We start from the raw sequence: 16,024 nt of genomic DNA on the forward strand, positions 1-16,024 counted from the left end.
CTATTTCAAACCTCCAGCACAAGATTTAGTGCATTCTGAATACTTTTTACTCCAAACATATTTTTCTATTGGAGCGACCAGCTCATGTTCATAAACAACCAATATTCTTGGTTCAGGGTAATTTCGTTTTTGATTTATGTAAGTCCAAGTTATACCCGGATTATCAGTTACTACTAAAACCTTAAAACAGTTTGATAAATTAAAAAACATAATTATTTTGAACTTAAACTTTAGCTATACTTTATAGTTCTTGACAGTACAAATTTAGCAGAACTCTGTAAAAAACCAAGCAAAAATTTAAACCTCGATTATCAAGTCTTGATATATCGGGCCTTCGGTTGAAAGAGATTCGGTTTTATATGGTGTTCGGTTGTATAACCATTCACTTCCGGCAAATTTCCGATCTCCTTGCATATTAACTGCCCAGTTTCCATTGAGGAAATATCTGGAAAAGTATAAAAATCAAAATGGTTTATCAAATAAACGAAAGTTAAAAATTCTTTTAAGCGTTTTTATGTTTTATTACCTTGGTATTTACAATATGTAATAAAATGTTCTGTACACTTAAAATTTTATTTTCAGTTATTTTAAACTATATACCCAGACTTTGTTGCAGCTAAAATTTAAGCTTCATGAAAAAATAAATTTAGCTGTAAAACAATAACGTAGAAGTTCAATAAAAACTCACTTTGTATTTCTTGTGTTTGCATTTTTCACTGCAATATAGCTGTGAGTGCAGCATTTGTTTTCTTTTATTTCAATTTTCCTTGCCCCAGCTGGAATGCGAACCACTCTGTAGTACCCTGCATTCATTGTTAAGTGTGAGAAAATAATTAGGAAACAAATGTACTACAAGTTCCAAAGATTTTCGAAAGCCGGCTGATGTTACACAGCCTTTTGTTATTGAACTTAGGTCTAATTTTATTTTGATATATAATTTGTTTGACGATACTAAACTATTGTTAATGTGCTCTTAAATAGGAAAACGCGATATAAAACAGCAGATCTGTTGTTTAATTTTTATATGGTAATTAAATAGTTTGTCTAATGCAAATATTAAAAAATACTTAAGTGTTTGAAATTCATAACTAGATTTTTGGTTTAGGGATATATTTTTTATGGTCAACTTAAAATTTGATCGTACCAATTTCAAAAGAAATTTTGTCAAAAAACTACATTTAAAATTCTTAAAAAATATTCAAACAAACCGCTATTGACGACTTTTCTATCGTAGACACCACTTATTATTTGGCATGTAGAATTGTCACCATTACAAACACCACATGCGTCTATTGTCGCGTTTGAATTTATTTTATTGTCACATCCTACTCTCTGTAACAAAAGCAAATACAATCTATTAAGTAATAAGAATAAAATAGAAAATGAAACAAAAAGCATAAAGTATATATGTTTTGTACTTTTACTTCACGAGTGAGTTTATACTAAACAAATCTACCCTAATCCAGTTAAAAGTACAAACAGTGGTGATAACCACACAAATAATTTTCAATTAGGCATACAATTTCGGAACTAATTTTTTTTATTTTGAAACAAACTTGGTGTAAAACTTTAATATTTAAACGTACAAAAACTTTGTAGTTACTATTATTAGATATGTAACCTTTTTAATGATTTGACTATTTTAAGAATAACATTCAGTTAGTTATTTAAAGATACAAAAAACTAACAAAAATTACTTTAACAAACTACTTTTAAATTTTAAAAACACTAACAGAAAGGTAAAAAGTAGGGTTAACAATATATTTACTTTCATTTTATCTTAATACTTTAAACTACTTAAATAAATTAAAATAGATAACTTCAAGAAAACCAATTAAACTGACCGTGCATTTACCCTGAATACATAACATATTTTTATCTTCAGTACAAGGTGTTCCATCTATAACTTGATCTGCCAACATATCGAAAAATCCGAATCCTTCAGCTTTACATAACAATTCACATTGTCCTCGACCTAAACAATAAAATTTGAATAAAATCTGTTCAGTTTCAGGTATTTGAAAAGCTATTGAGCTACTTAGTTAGGCTTAAGTATAATAGTTTCTACAGCTGATTTAATTCAAAAGTAATAATCTGTATTTCACAAAATTTGGAAGTTAAGATTGTCATAAACATGTTTAAATTGTTTTGTATTATATAAATACTATAAACATGTTTTAACTGACCAAAAGTGGTGAATTTAGTGAAAGGTACCCATTTGTAATAAGTTCTTCTGTAAGGTTTTGAATCAAATTTTGAACACTGTTGCTCTCTGAATGTTTTTGTTGAAGGCTCACAATTCTAAATTTTAGAAGATTATTAAACTAACAATTAAAATAACTCATGGCAATATCCTACAAACTAAAAAGAAATAATATTACAAAGTTGTAGATAAGAACTCAGCAGTTAAAAAAAAACCTCTGGGCTGCAAATTTCGTACTGTTTGTCTTCGCCATTACAGGGAATTCCCCCAAATCGAGCTTGGGGCTGTCACAACGCCGAACTCTCCATCGGACACCGCGGCCACAAGTCCTCGAGCAAGATGACCAATTATCAAATTTGCTCCATCCTCCGTTTATTCTATTTGGGACTTTCCCTAATGTGACACATTCGCCTCGTCTGCACCACTGTTATTAAAATGTTTTGATAAACAAAATTCTATTACTTTATCAAAAGTTAATGTATAACTTTTTATCTTTTATTTTGCTAGTTCTTTTAGTCGAATTACAGACAATTATTAAACATTAAAAAAACAATGTAAATGATAACTCGGATGGTTTTTATAAACAGCATGTTATATCTAAATTCAAAAATAGTATGCATTTAAGTAGTTTTATATATATATATATATATATACATAAATTACTAACAAGATTGTGTCCACATTTAGTACCTTCTGCAGCTGGCATATATTTTGTTTCACAAATTTCTCCCCTTCCACACCATAAAGTCTTACATATTCCTTCCTAAGTAGAAATATTAATCTATAAGTTTAAATAGGTAAAATGTATATACATATGGTAAAATGTATAGTATGGCTTGCAGAAAATTAGAAAATTAGAAATAATGTTATTTTAAAATATATCTGTTTGTTTAAGTTTGTAAAACAGTTATATTAAGAATAGTTTAGGTTATATGTTTAATAAACAGCAAATGATGTTGTATGTTAACTTTGTAATGCTGATTAACTAACTCTTTGCAAAAAATAAACAAAATAAACCGGATCGAACGAAAAGTAAACAAAAATATTAAATATCAACTGAGTTTAATAAGCTGTGCAAACATAAAGTTTGTATCTAAAAAGACTTGCCGGTTTTATTGTTTGTTTTTCTATAGTTTGCAGGTTATATAAGCAGTTAACTTTTCTCTCTTTTATCAATTAGGAAAATGCTTTGCTGGTAATTAAGTTTGTTTCAATATGAAACCGCTGATAAAACTGGCTTAATAGTTGTTTTAATCAGTTTTTATAGGTCAGTAAATATTAAGCTCTGGTTTAATTCAGGTTGTGTTTTTTACTGTAAACGTGATAAGCTGCATTGTTCAAGTTTAACTGTTTTTACATTAAAAGCAATTAGCGATTGAACACAAATCAGCTGCAATTAAACTACTGTTTTTACGATCTATAACGGCTTTAATTACTGTTTTAAAATATTTTCAAAACCAGCTAATTACATACGGTAGCATAAAAACAACATTTGATATTTAAAAGAGTTGCAAAACAAGTAAGTTTGTATTTTATTAGGCTACCGCGTGCAAAAACTTTAAAAAAAATTAACTTTAATATTTTTATATTGAATTAATTTTTTTTTTACTAGCTACCTTCGTAGCTCATTAAAATAATGAACTTTTTGAGTATGTAAAAAGACTTTTTTAATAGTATAAAGTGTTTATACTTTTTGCTCGCATTTATCTGTAAATTAATCTACATTCGTGTATAGCTTCTAATAGAAGCATGTAAAAATGTTGACAAGTTAAATTACTTTTTACGTTTGCTTGTCTGTTTTGTAACACCTTTTAAAGGCTTAGTAATTTAAAGGCGAATAATAAGTTTTGAAGTATTTCAATTGACTTTTTACGTTAAAAATAGCGGAAGCATAGATAAAGATCATAAAGAAATCAAGTTATGCTCAAAATTAACTACTAAGCTCACACGTTTTTTATCATAGTTTAAGTTGACTTGTTTTTAAAAATATTTTTACTTAAACTAACAAGTCCATGTTTGTATTTGTGTTTGCAAAGTTGTGTTTTGTTGCCAAACTGCCATCTATACTGTTCTTCAGCCGAATAAGTTTGTCCTGGTTGCTGTGACGGATAATTAAAATTAGAAGTTATTTCTGATGGACTGTCATTCATACAATAACTGTCTGAACTCCTGAAAAAAGTGTATATTTATAAAACTAATTTAGAAGAAATTTTTACCTTTTAGCAAGTAATGTTATTTAATTTTTAATAGCAATTTTTAAAATTTTGTGTGATGAATAATTTGAATTATTTACTTGAGGAAGTCTTTTAATGATTCTTTGCTGCATTGGGACGAGTTAAATACCCCATTAAGAGAATTTAATGTATGTGACATGATGTTTCCTTCACTCAAATTACACGTATTACTTTCACCATCATGTCTCATTCCAAGACTGTATGAAATTGAAAAGTTAAACTATATTTATTTACATTAATAAAATTACTATTTTTTACTATTTACAACAATACACAACACCTACCTATGTCCAGTTTCATGAGCGACAGTAAAAGCAAGTCCAAGACCAATGTCCTCGTTAATTGCACAACTTTCTTTTCTACGACACATACCTCCTATTTGCGCAAGGCCTGATATTGAAAACAGTAAATACTAAAAAAGTTTAACAGAATACAGTACTAATTATTTAAATAATATAGTTATGTATCTGTACTGTAAGGTACAGATGTTGTTTGATTTTTAATTTTATAACTTATAAAACTTTAAAAAACTTAACTTTATAAATATTTACAGAAATTATTAACTAATGTTGAACATGGTTTGTTCTTGTTAACACAAATATCAATTCCTGTGAGTAAAATTGAATGATCAGCTTTTCTACTGCCAATTTTATCTTGTTGTTTTTGCTGCCATTCACAAAAATTAAGCAATGAAGTATCTGCTCTGTGGCTTAATTCCAACTCCTTAAGAAATATTAATATTTTACAAATACTAGCATAAAAAATATTTTAATATAGTGATGTATTACTATAAATCATAAAAAACTTTGCATGTATTTCAAACACCTATTACAAATAACTAACTGAATCATCTTCCAGTAAAACAATTCCAATAATAATGACGTTAACATCAGAATATAAACTTGACACCTAAAATATTTTTTGACAGTTTATTCAATTAAAATAAAATCAATAAAAGCCAAATGATTTAAAACAAGTCAAGCTAAAAAATTGTAAAAAAATACTTTTAATTTTTTTATATTTATTTTTAAAACAGTAATACACTTTCTAACTAAACCACAACGTATCAAAAGAACTTAAAACATTTATTTTTAATTATTCTATAGTTTAAAGAACATTTATGATCTTGCAGGGTATTATAAATTTCATAATTGGATGTTTGTCGGCAAATAAGTTCCAGGTGTTAAAGCAATAACATTGTTGTCTAAGTTTAATTCTTTAGCATTGTAAACATCAAAAACCCACGAAGCTAATTACAAGTCAAAACTTTCAATTACCTTAAAATATTAAAGAACTTTTAACGAATTATATCTGTTTTATGTTAGTTTTAAAAACTATAAAAATACCTATCGATGTGCAACTTATATTTACGAAAAGCTTTCGTTACTACAAAAACACTAGTTATTATCCAGTTATAACTAGCTCCTAGTAGCTTTATGAAACGGTAAAATCGTTATGTGTTTACCAAGGATACCCGTAAAATTAATTACCTTTTAAGTTTTTAAAATATCTGTTTTCAGTTTAATACAATTAAAATTAGTAGAATTTCTTATATCTTTATCTGCTTTTTAAATTTCTGTTCTCAGTGGATCAGCGCATAAGTTATCTTAATTCTACGTATTAATATTACTAGTATTTCTAATAAATACCAAAACCCAAACTTGTGATTCCTTTTAGAGCTTTTTTAATCTCATTTAAAATTAGCTTCAATAAAATAGTAATGTATTGTAGAATTTAGCTGAGTACATAGTTTTCGGTTAGATAATAACTAAAAGGGTCAAAAATTTGCTACTGAAAAAGCAATTACGGTCTAATTTTCAAAGATATACTAAGAAATTTTAAAGAGAAACATGATTTAATCTTTAAAAATTAAACACCTAATAACTTTAAAGTTTTAACTATTTCATAAATATTGTTTTTTAAGTTTGTACGATAAAATATAATAATGTTAAATAAAAAGCTAACAACTTATATGTGATTGCATAGAAAGACTTGTTACTTTTCTAACCATGTTCATAATAGTTAGTATGTAGATTGTAATAGTTACTCCTCTCATTATTTTTATGCTTTTCAATAAACTTTTTATCAGCAACCACTAAAGTTTCAATTCTCTTCTTAACTCTTCTCTCGTCTCTCTCATAATAACTCGACCTTTCTCTCGAAATTGACCTGCGAAATGTTCTTTCTGCTTCAATTCTCTCTTCTTTTTCATTTTGATCTTCCTGTGAAGATGTACGAATTTCACCATTTGACAGGATAGTCAGTGTCTTGTTCTCTATATTTTCAATGATATCTACTGGGTCTGTTGTAAAATAAAATGCGTTACTTTGGTACAGTTTGACTTACCTTGTTTATTTTTAACAAACAGTCGAATAAGCAAAACAACTGCTGGTTTATCTAAAAAGCTAGTGTAGTAAAATTAAGTAAATAATTAAGCTTATTATTTAGTAAAAATTAAAATAAGCTCTCTTTACTTATGTAGATGTCTTCTGATTAAAATTGTTGTTAATAAACAAATATACTAGCTTTAAAACAAATAAAATAGAAGTTTACGAGGAAACTATGAAAATAAAAGTAAAAAATAATTTTAATTCATAAAAATTTTAAGTGAAGTATCTTTACAAGAAAAATTTTAATTTGAGTTTAGATTTATTTTATTTTACATCTGATTTATTTAATTATTTGTCATGCACTTAAAAACAAACCATCGTTTTTTTACGTCATAAAAGATGTCTCATGTTAATTTAGTAGTTTTTTGAAGATTCAACATTAAACTATAAATAACGGTAGACATACTTAATAGTTCGCCTAAATTAAAAAAAAACATAAAAAAATATTTGAAAAAAAAATAACAAGTAAGAGATTTTTGGAAAATTTTATGAAGTTATAAAAGTCTAAGATTTATGTGATCTTAAGTTTTTCTTGTTTAATTTACAAAAAAAAAACATTCCAAAATCCTTCAAGTTATATAATTACTATTGTAAACAGTTTCTCTATCGTAAGCATATCAAATTTAATAAAGTTCAACTTCTCAATAGATTCAGATTTTATATCACAACAACTTAGCTCAGTAAAATCGACTTTTCATTGTTTAGAATAGAAACGTTATTTTCTCTGTATTTGCTTATATAAACTACTAACGCCAAGTTCACAATTAACAATAGAAAAATGCTTTTTAGGTCGTTTCAGCGACACTTAAGACCTATTAGTTTATGTTGTTTATGTTGCTGCAGAAACTTCTACACACATGAATTTGTATAAACAATTATTCACAATAACAACAAATACACAAAAGAATTTATGCCTTACTAGACAGAAGTACATAAGTGACATCATAAACAATGAAATTTGAAAACTTTTTTATAATGCAGTATTTTGTACAAGTTAAAAGTTTTATTGTAAAATACTCTTACTGTTCAACTTTTAAAGATGTTAAGTGATAAACATATTAATTAGGCCAAAAAGTTGCTTTTTGAAGCTTTTTATGTAGATTTATTATTACGTCATAGATTTTTCTGAAAACTTTCAAAGCATGTTGTAATTAGAAGGAGAAAACTTATTGAAAATTTAATATTTAAAACTCTAACAAGAATCATGGAAGAACTTTTAACCAGCGAATTCTATTTGCAGTGACTTTATAACAAAATATAGTAAATTAAAACTTATACTTTGGAAGCATACTTCTCGGTAATTTAGATAAAAAGAAATTAAATGGTCTTTAACTAACCACAACACTAGACGCACGCCGAATTTTTCACGAAAAACGTTTTAGTTATGACGTCATAAACTTACGTCTTCTTCCCTTGCCACAGTACTGTATTTCTTCTTCTTTATTGCCTCCTTGACCTTGATGCACGTGATTTTGACGTTTCTTGTAGATGACGTGAGGATCTGATTCGAACTTATGACGTTCATCCTCACTTATATGGATATCGTCTACCGGTTCTATTATGATGTCATCATCGTTTGTTCGCATAAAGCCGGTCTGTAAAGGATAGTTTATATTGTTAAAGTTTGATGAACTTGATCAAACTCATATTTTAATTATATGAACAATTTTTTATATACAAACTAGATATTATTAACACAAAAACTAACAAAACAAACTCTTAACTTTTTAAACAAAAATTTTTTCTAGCAAATCTAGAAATAAAAAGTGTTTTTTTTTTCAAAAAATAGTTTGTTGTGTGAAGTTTTTTGTTTACTACAAAGTTGTGTCGAATGACAATTGTAAAAGCACTGATGTCACAGTTGCAGCACTTGTACGTCATAAAAGTTGTAAAATGAGCTCCAGATGACAATTGTACTTGTTTAAAATTGTATGTAATTTTACTACCAACTTAAATTAAAGCACTTACTTTTATTTACTAACTTTAAAGCATTTTAAATGGTAACTTTTTACTTTCTCTTCACACGTTAGAAAATTTTTATGTTTTAAAGTTATCCAAAAGTCTTTTATCATTTAAAAAACTTAATAAATGCTGTTACAAATTATTAAAAAAACTTGCACAACATGTGTCGAGTTAATAAATATTAAAATGTAAATTTTTTTATATTTATATTGACGTTGTTAATTTCATGTTAAGTGTACTTATTTTGTAGTTATTTAAATTAAGATTTGTAAGACTAAGTTTAAATAAATTTTTTCATGTTAATATTTGATTTTTAGTAATTTTCGTAAAGTTTAATTCCTTTAAAGTATGTTTTCTTGATAAAAAGTAATTAAAGTTAGTTTTTGGATGTTTATACCAAAAGTTGTTAAAATTTGATTAAATTAGATCTGTAAATTTTTTTGTTACTTTATTTACCGACAAACGACAATTATACTTAAGCTTACTAACTACTTGACCTCATACGTAAATACATATTATGACAAACAATCTGGTAGTTTTTTTCAAACTGAGCAATTGTATACAATATTGGCCAGATTTTCTGTTAAAATTACAGACTAATCCGTTAAAATGACCTAATTTTATTTCACACGCTACTAATTAATAATGACTTTAGAAAAAATAAATATGCTTTAAACAACAAGTACTACACCAGCTTCTATACTTATAAAAATAAAGTTTAAATATAGACTGACTACGAACTTAATAAAACAATGAGTGTACATCAAAAAAAATGCAACAGTATTTGAAGGTTATGTAAAAAAGAAGGTGTAATTAAAACATTACGGTTAGTTATGTAATTTTTTGAAAATAACCACTTTTTGTCCTCAAAATCATTCAATTATTGAAGCTGACTTATTTTAAGAGTTCAATCACAGAATACTAATTAACAAACGCGAAAATGTGATGTTTATGAAAAAAAAGACCTCGATATGTAGTCATAAAGAATCTAAGCTTAATGATTTACTATTGCACCAATGAATAAATTGAAAACAAAAGCAATATGTTTTCAATGTCGGCATCTTCAAACAGAAGCTAAATGGAAATATTTCTACCGGTTCTTTTGTAAGATATTTAATAGCATAACGGTTTTGTTGTATTGTTATTTTCGTAGCGTTGGTCTACTTTGACTACTTGCGAATTAACTTAGTTTCTTACTAAGTGTTTAGGAAATTTTAAATGCTGTAGCCTTAACAGTGGCTTGATTAATAATATGTAATTGATGCAATAAAGTTGCTTTTTTGAGTTAAAATATGTTTGTATACATTTGATAACAATCAAAAACCACAAAGAAACAATTATCTACTTTTTTGCAGACAGATAGTCATCTGTAAAACATAAGATTACTTAATTTTGTTCAATATCTTTTTCATTAAATTAACTAAAACAACTATTTCAAAAATATTAAAATTAAAAAAAAAATAATTGTACTGTTTTTTTGATAGTAATTTTCAATAATATGAATTTAAGATATTCTATTTAAAACAGTTACTAGAATTTGTTTTCCACATAACTGACTACTTCAAAGAAATTCTTTACAGTTATGCGAAGTGGTTTAAACTTTCACACACTTACATCATAACACTTCTTTAAATCAAAGGTAACTTGTTAATTTAAACCTTATGGATGTCAAATAGCTAATAGTTATTTATTAGACTTAAGCAACTACAACAACTTAAAAAACTTATGATTTTAAACAAGTTTATGTCTATTGGTTCTCATTGAATTGTTTTCACTTGTTATAAAAAAAGTTATAAAACCTATAAGTTGTTTTAAGTTGATAACTCTTTAAGTGGCTCAATTTATCTTACATGTATAGTTTATAATAAAACCAAGCAAACTTATAAAACTTTGACATTTATGTAGTACTTTTTCTACCAGTTTTAAAACAGCTCAACCCTTTTTTCCACATTTAAAACAGTGAGATCAGTAAGGTTCATAGGTGTACACAATTAAAATCATAGAATATAAATATGAAATTTTTGTAATAAACTATAGCGTTTGTTTAATTAAGTTGAAAACTTGTTACCATTATGTCATAGTTAATTCAACTAATTTGAATACCTCTGGCAAAAAATTAAACTTGTTATAAAGCGGAAATTCAAGCCATTATCAAAATTTTATCTAATTAGATTTAATCTAGTTTTCTAAAAGTCACACAAAAATTTTTGCTGCGCTTTTTTGCACATTTTTCTGCACCGGTAAAAACTGAATGAAACTTTCTCTTTATGATTTATTAATTGCAGCTTTATTGATTGCAGCATTCAAGAGATTATTGCAGCAATTTTGCAGCTTTTATGTTTAAATCTATAATTTAAGATAATATGTAAAAGTAACTTACTCTCTTTTAGTTTTATAAAAGTTAGTTATTTTAATTGTAACAAAACAACAATAACAAGACCTTAACAAAAAAATAAACTAAGTTTTTGTTTAATACCTACAATCAATTTAACTAAAGTTTGATATAACTATTAAATAATATTCCACTGGTTATTTTAGTTAATAAAAGTGATACAAATAATAAAGCTAAGTAAACTAATATATATTATTTATTGTATGTATTTATTAATTAAATGTTAAACTAAAACTTTTTTTTATTTTGAATGTTTTTTTCAGAATTTAAAATTAAACAACACAAATAAGAAAATTTGTAGGTGTTGATTTAGTTTGAATTTTTTTTACAAGCGTGGATTTTGTTTTATAGTAATGTTAAGGCTATAAATTTTAATTGTATATATACTTTTTTTTTAAATTTGATATTAAAATAAAACAATAAAAGAAATTTAATTTTTTTTCTCTAAAATGTAATCTAGCAAAAAAAAATATAGATACATAATAAAATTTTGTTTACAGTTTAGTTTAATTAATCTTGGTTAAACAAACCTCAAAAGTATAACTTCAAAAAAAATACTTTTGCTAATCTTTTGTAAGTGATTATACAAGTAACCAAAAAGCATGAATATTCCTAGAAAGATAAACACATGTTTGTATAAAATAACATGTCTTTTTGCTTTCAACATCAATTAGAGTTTACTTTTATTTATTTTATAAAAGTTTTATATTTTTCCCGCGCAATTGTTACCGTACTCTCCAACTGTTTGAGCTCAAAAAATACCGGCTTATTTTACTTTTAAAATCTCTCATATCAAGTATCTCGTATATTCTCACTTATACTGCAAATATATAATTGTAACAAAACAAAAATTTGCGAATTAAAATATATATGATGAGGCAGTACAACCGTAATTAAAACTTTTGATACTTATAACTACAATTTTAAAGAATTTAACTAAGTTAAACATTATATAAACTATTAAATTAGTTGTTGATAAAAACAAGTTAATTTAATATAAAACTAATTTTTGAATTATAAAAAAGTTAATATTTTAAACTATTAAGTAAAATTTGATATTGTAGATGTACTAATCAATATGACTTAATTGTCGAAGGCTTAAAACTTAGTAAGCATATGTTTTAAATTAGATAAAAACTTTTGAATAAACGGTATTTCAGAATTAAATTAAACCAAATAAAAGCTCTAATTATATTCATCAATCTACAAATTATACAATAAAACTTAAAAAGTATTGAAACAATTGTTATACTTATTAAGCTAATGAACTCATGAACTTTAATTGGAAACACATTAGATCATATTTTAAATATAGAAAGGTTAATAATATGGAAAGTGTAAAACCACAATCTTGTGGAAAAATGATGAATTTGATCTGCTTTGAGTGATGCATGACTTAAATAGGAAATAGATCTTAAAGTTTATGAATTTTAATGCTGACATAACTAATTGATTATAATGAAAAGTAAAGATTTTTCAATATGTATATTTGTTCATATTATTTTCGCATTTAAGTGTTTTTATCGGATGTAATCTTATTGTGGTATAATATTACATGAAAAATAAATATGTAAAAGTAATTTACTTTAACAATATAAACATCATTGTTTAATGCTATATATGTTATTAGTTAGTAATTTTTAACATTTTTTAGTGTTCAGTATGTTTTACTGAAATTAGAAGAACTTTATCTCATGTAATAAATACAAACTTGTTTATGTTAGTTGTCACTATATAACCATACAAATATGCTTAAAGTGTTGTAATTAAATATATTAAGTAGTTTATATTAACTATTTTTAATAAACGTTTGAAAAAAGTACAACTGTATCTTTAAGTGAATCAATAGTTTAATACATATATTTGTGTTTACTTTCAGAAATCGTAAAAGTTAACAAGTTTTAACTCAAAAAACCAAAAAAAGCTTATAGTGTATCATTGCCAGCCTAAGGTAATGACAAAGTTTTAATTTATAAACTTATAAAACTAAAAAATGAGGTTTTAAAATTTATAGTTTAGTTTAACACTTTTCATTATTTGTAAATTTAACCAGCTACAATCTTATATAAAAAACTATTACTTTAATGATACTCGTTTTTAATCTTAAAAAGAAAACTGAAAAACCTTCATAGTTAAATTAGTTTTTACAATATTTACTTTTAAGCTGGCTAACAAGTGACTAAAATGTTTAAAAATATTTCCAATGTGTACTGAATCATAAAAAATACATTATATCATTATAAAAGATTTCATTTTTTTAACAAAAAAATAATAAAAAGCATATAAAAAACCAAAACAATAGTCAACATTCAAGGGTTTTTTGTATAAAAAAGTTTATGGAATAAAAATGTTCGTTTTAGTTTTGCCTATGATACATAACAAACTGTAGGTGCAATTTACTATCAATAAAACTTTGGTTTAAAATTTGCACCCTATAAGTTCGACTATTTCAGGTAAAATACTAAACATAAATTTCTTTGATGTATTCAACCTATGTACTAAATACGCTTAATAGCGTGATTAAATTAAGTAATGATGTTGAAATTGTTTTCTTCAAAATTTTTAATACTAATAAATTGTGCATACTAAACATGAATTAAAACCTCAAGCAGCATTAAATTTTTACAACAAAGTCTATCACTGAACATCAAATGAAGTAATCTGTTTTGTGTTTTAATAATTTTATCATATATTTAAGTGTAACGACCTTTTAACCAATAACTAAAAAAATATGATCGATAATGTTTAAAAACTTATGACAGTTGGTTATGTTGTTTTTAAATGAATTTAATCGTTTAATTTACGTTTCTGATACCAAAACTATTAAATATATCAAAGCTAATAAAAACAAGTTAACAGCAAAAAAGGTTTAATTTAAACTAAGAGTAACATTAATTTTATTATTTAAGTGTTAAGTAGCAAAACTTAGTTACTTGAACTTAAATTTTCTTTACTTTTATTAAAGCACATAAAGTTTTTTTTTTTCATCAAGAATTGATCCGTCAAAACAATTTATATCATAATTTCATTAGCATCATTAAATTAATATGTGCTAATTTCATTATAGGTAGTTATATTTATACGAAAAAATGTATGATTTAATGAGTACCTTAAAGGTTTTGAACAGCAAAAAAATAAACATTTATACTTTTTGTGTTCAATTATTACGATGCCAGAAAAGTTTGTAAACTAAAAGTTACTTTTTCTGCATAAGTAATAATATATATCCTAAAAACTATAAACTTCTAAAATAGTTTACATATACTAAATTACTATATAATAAATATTTTACATTTGCTAAATTACTCATTAACACGATATGTTATGTGGTAGATAATTATGCTTAATAGTCGCGAGGAAATATTTTTTGTATTTAGTTGCCACGGCTGTTAAGACTTTTAAAGCTTAAAAGATCAAAGTAAAAAATGCTTTACTATCGAATGGAAAATCAGTATATATTTTTCAAATTGTTTAAAACAATTTTGTTAAAATTTAGCTAAAAATTACTAGACTGAAAATTACTTTTTTTGTTTAAATAGTATGATGATTATCAAAATTTAATTTCTGTCAGTCTTTTACGTATGCTAAATTTCTCCATATTTATAGAAATGCAGTTTGGTAGGTAATTTAGCTTATTAACTGTGTGGCAATACTTTTCGTATTAAGATTCTACAATTTTTAAGACTTATGAAGCTTATATATGAAAACAAAAGAACTTAGACTATTTAATGGCAAATAAATTTATTTTTTTAGTTTTAAAATCTATTATTGTTAAGATAACGTAGACTTGAGATTTTTTCAAAGTTAATATCGAAAAACATCTATAAATTTTTATGTTGTAAGTTGTTATCTAATTACATATATGTAAATTTTACGTTTAAGAATATGTAGATAAATAACGTGTTTTTAACTATGCGAAATATATTTGAAATTTATTTTGAACAATTTTAGTACGGAGATATTATGTAAAATTTATACTTATTATTTTATAAATATATTTAAAACAATTTCTTTTCAATGAATCACTAAAACCGAGCTTTGAAAGTTTATGTTTGATAAACCAGTATAAAATTTAAAAAATGCTTGAAAAATTTTTCATTTTTACTTGTTTAAAGAACAATAAACAAAACAATTAAGTTATTGGTCAACAAACTGACTTTTCAAAACTTTTATTCTAGCTTGTTTTTAGTCATTTAATCATTAATTTATAAACAGTATTAAATAAAAGATTGCATTTTTTGTATCTTCATGCTTTGTAGTTATGAATCAGTTCTCATCAAAAAGAAAAACCAAAACGCAAATATCTGGAAATTGAAAGATAACCTTATTGACAATGTTTTAGCTAAACTTTCGTCGTTAATATAAGTTTGAAAAGCAAATTCTTATAACTTAGTATAACTACGTCACAAGTTTTCTTAATGAAAAAATACTTATGTTGCAACTGGTATTTAAATAAAATAAATTTCCTTCTGACAACATAAACAATACATTTAAAATTATTATAAGGTGTTATAAGTTTATTTGATAAGAAACAGTACGACAAAAAAACTAATCGAAATAACAAAACAAAATATAAGAAAACACGTTCTTGTAAAACTGATAAGTTTGTATTTATTGTTTTGTAATTAAAAAAATACTGTAGGATAATTATGTTTAATTTGAGGTTTCATTGTTAAATTAGTATAATACTGTTGCAAACAAAAAGATGATGATTATAATATTTATTCAAATGCTACAAAGAAACAACCAAATGAAACACATTGTTATATCAATTATTTTCGAATAAGAAGTTTTGCACTTGATAAAACTTAGATAATATTTCTTTCTAGGCTTAATACTGTAT

At 25.0% G+C, this 16,024-nt stretch overlaps 1 pseudogene; it reads right to left on the bottom strand.

Moving 5' to 3' along the window:
- Nucleotides 1-8,413, bottom strand: LOC145834802 (A disintegrin and metalloproteinase with thrombospondin motifs 18-like; annotated as a pseudogene).
- Nucleotides 8,414-16,024: the final 7,611 nt, after the last annotated feature.

Source organism: Thalia democratica, chromosome 1 (assembly GCF_965202585.1).
Source record: "Thalia democratica chromosome 1, ktThaDemo2.hap1.1, whole genome shotgun sequence".
NCBI lineage: Eukaryota > Metazoa > Chordata > Thaliacea > Salpida > Salpidae > Thalia > Thalia democratica.